The sequence below is a fragment of the Haliotis rufescens genome, unplaced genomic scaffold, assembly GCF_023055435.1.
Source record: "Haliotis rufescens isolate VD_foot unplaced genomic scaffold, xgHalRufe1.0.p SCAF_17, whole genome shotgun sequence".
NCBI classification, from domain to species: Eukaryota; Metazoa; Mollusca; class Gastropoda; order Lepetellida; family Haliotidae; genus Haliotis; species Haliotis rufescens.
Genome location: NW_025963857.1, coordinates 2,280,029 through 2,282,998, shown reverse-complemented (window position 1 = coordinate 2,282,998; position 2,970 = coordinate 2,280,029).

Here is a 2,970-nt window from a genome sequence, read left to right as displayed (position 1 = left end):
TGATCATACGAACAGCTGTTGCATAGACCCTGTGTTTATCTATGCGGCCTTCTAAAGCGGGACATCTGTCAGTTGAGCAATACATATCAACGTCGTCCCTACTATGATTTTCAATTGTATCGCCTGGTGGTGCAATTTGACAGACGACTTTTCCATTGACCGAGTTAGAGTACGTGAATACGACAAGAGAGAAAATATTAATTGCTCAATATCTGAACAATCTGACCTCGCAGTGAAGGCATCTTAAGCCCAAACGTGCTACTCATGGGTTAACAATTACACATCTTACTGGCTCTGCCAACCTTCAGCAATTACTTAATACCATTCGGACACTGAATCTCATTCCGTCATCCTGGAGCATGACACAGCTTTGGCCACTCAACAAATGCAACGAAGCCTTGCTGCTCCTGAAGGCTTTCACGCCAATGTTTTCCCCACTTTGGTATGGGTACAGTGACTTTATAGAAGAAATACTTACAGGTAAACCTCAAAAGATAGTTTATGGTTTTTCCAAGTATCAAATTGTTTTCAATAATACAACAGTTAATCGTTATTTTTTAGATTTGTTAAATTATATAATTAAGAATATCATTTTAAATATATATTTCAGTGTGACTTTTAAATGTAAACTAGCATACACATATATTTGCGAATACATTTGTGTGTTTAAACAGGATTTAGCACCGATATTCAAGGCATATTGTATACCCAACCAATAATCGGTCAACGAAGTGATTGGGTTTACTACTTTTTCCTAAAATAACTCTCCCTTTGTCTGGTGCTTGTATATATCTCTCTGATCCTAACATGCCTACATCTTCCACTGTATATGCTGAGCATGTTGATGTGTGATTTAGTCACTTACTCTTAAAACGATCTGTACATTTAACTTAATATAACATTTTCTACTGCTTGCTATCGCTAACGATGTCCTGAACTGTTAACATGATCATGATTTAAAATACATAACAAACTAACAATTTATTATTTATATTAAAAAAACAGGAAAGGGAACAACTCACAACACTAATTATTATTATTAAACATATTTTTTTTGTCCAAAGAGACAAAGGGATTGGGCACAATAACGCCTTCTCCCTGATAGGATAATTATTTAACGTATTGGTCCTGAAATTCCTGAAGTTCTCAATCAAGCAAGGTCTATGAATCGTTAAGAAAAATATCCAGTTGAAATCAGCCGTTTCTATGGGAAAAGGCGGATCGGACCAAACAGTTCAAATGTGCACAGTACTCTAATTGTACACTGCTTGGTATTATAGCCGTCATAACATGTAAACTGTATTAAGAAATAAATTTCATATGAATTAATTTCTTTCATTCTGAGCTTCTTTGGGAGTCCGTTCTTTGAAATTGTGTGTATTTCGTCTTCTTAACAAATTACTTATTCGTGTGTATTAGTAGAAAGAAACAATACAAAGAAATGTTTCTCATGCATATTTTAATGAACTAGAAATGTGCTCCTTTGGGAGTCCGTGACCTGGTACATAGTTTCTGGTACGATTGCAGGTGCCAGTGGTGGTGTTAATTGTAAGTTGTACGTGTTGCGCCAAAACAATTACCGGTGTGTGACAGGACATGGGCCTGACCTTAAAAAGGAAATTCTTCAGTTCAAGAAGAACCCAAACTCATTGACCAATCACTGATCTTTGCCAAATACTCTCAGGTTTTCACTTGCGAAGATAAATATTCACATTCTATATTTTGTGGCCTTATGATTTTCATACAAACATGCATACTGGCAATATATTGTTAGAACACTATTTTGTACTGTGACCATGGTAATTGAACTACACGGTGAACTCAATACCACACTGTCATGGTATTACTTTGTGCAATACGCAACCGATTTGATATTTCTATTGAGTTTGGCCTTCTTTGCAAAAGGGTCCATCAATGGGGTCACTAGTGGTCATCACTGAAGTATGGAATGTCACAAAATCATAAGCGACGCCTCCGGTTGCTGACAAAAAACATTAAGGTTACACACAACTTTTCCCATAGGCTTCTGTAGTAACGTTATATAACTTTTAAAAACAACTTGAGTTCAACAGCTCTTACATGTTTGTTTGTTTGTTGTTTAATATACGGTGTAAAACAAACAAACATAACTGTGGTAATAGACGCTGGTCACGCTAATGTTTTCCGTAAATATAAACAACAGTAATTAATCAGTGACATAGTTGCACATCTAGTTTAGTCCCTATTTACTTTGTACTTCCTTGATAGGCATGGTCAGGCGACATCCAAAAGAACGTCAAGCCAATAGTGAGTGAGTGAGTGAGTGAGTGAGTGAGTGAGTATTGTTTTACGCCACTTTTAGCAATATTCCAGCAATATCACGGCAGGGGACACCAGAAATGGGCGTCAAGCCAATATGAACCTGAGACATGACATATTTGGCGGTAGATCGGTTATGGTGTTGTGTGGCATCACTATGACTGAGCGAACCCAACTCCATATTGGTCAGGGAAGTTTCACTGAACACATTTATGAGGACAGCATACTGATACCCTTTGTTGTCCCGTTTGCAAGGTGTGTGAGTCGACGTCTTTTTTCACCGTGCACGAATCGTCAATCTTTACGTTATGGCGCACAACATCCATAGAATGCCATGGCCAGCAATGAGCCAAGACCTTTGTTCCATTGAACACTGTGACATTGACTGGAACGTGTGCGTCAACGTCATGTTGCGCCGACCACGTTGGCTGAATTTAGCCAGGCGCTGCAAGAGAAATGGAACAGACTCCCTCAGTTGGGATACTCACACGCAGCATGCCTAGTCGAGTGAATGAATGTTTGACAATACGTGGCGGCACTATTGATCCAAACATTGAAATTGAGAACATTATATTAATTCCCATGTTTAAATTCTTTGAAATTGTGTGAATTTCGTCTTCTTAACAAATTGCTTATTCCTGTGTATTAGTAGATGGAAACAATACAAAGAAA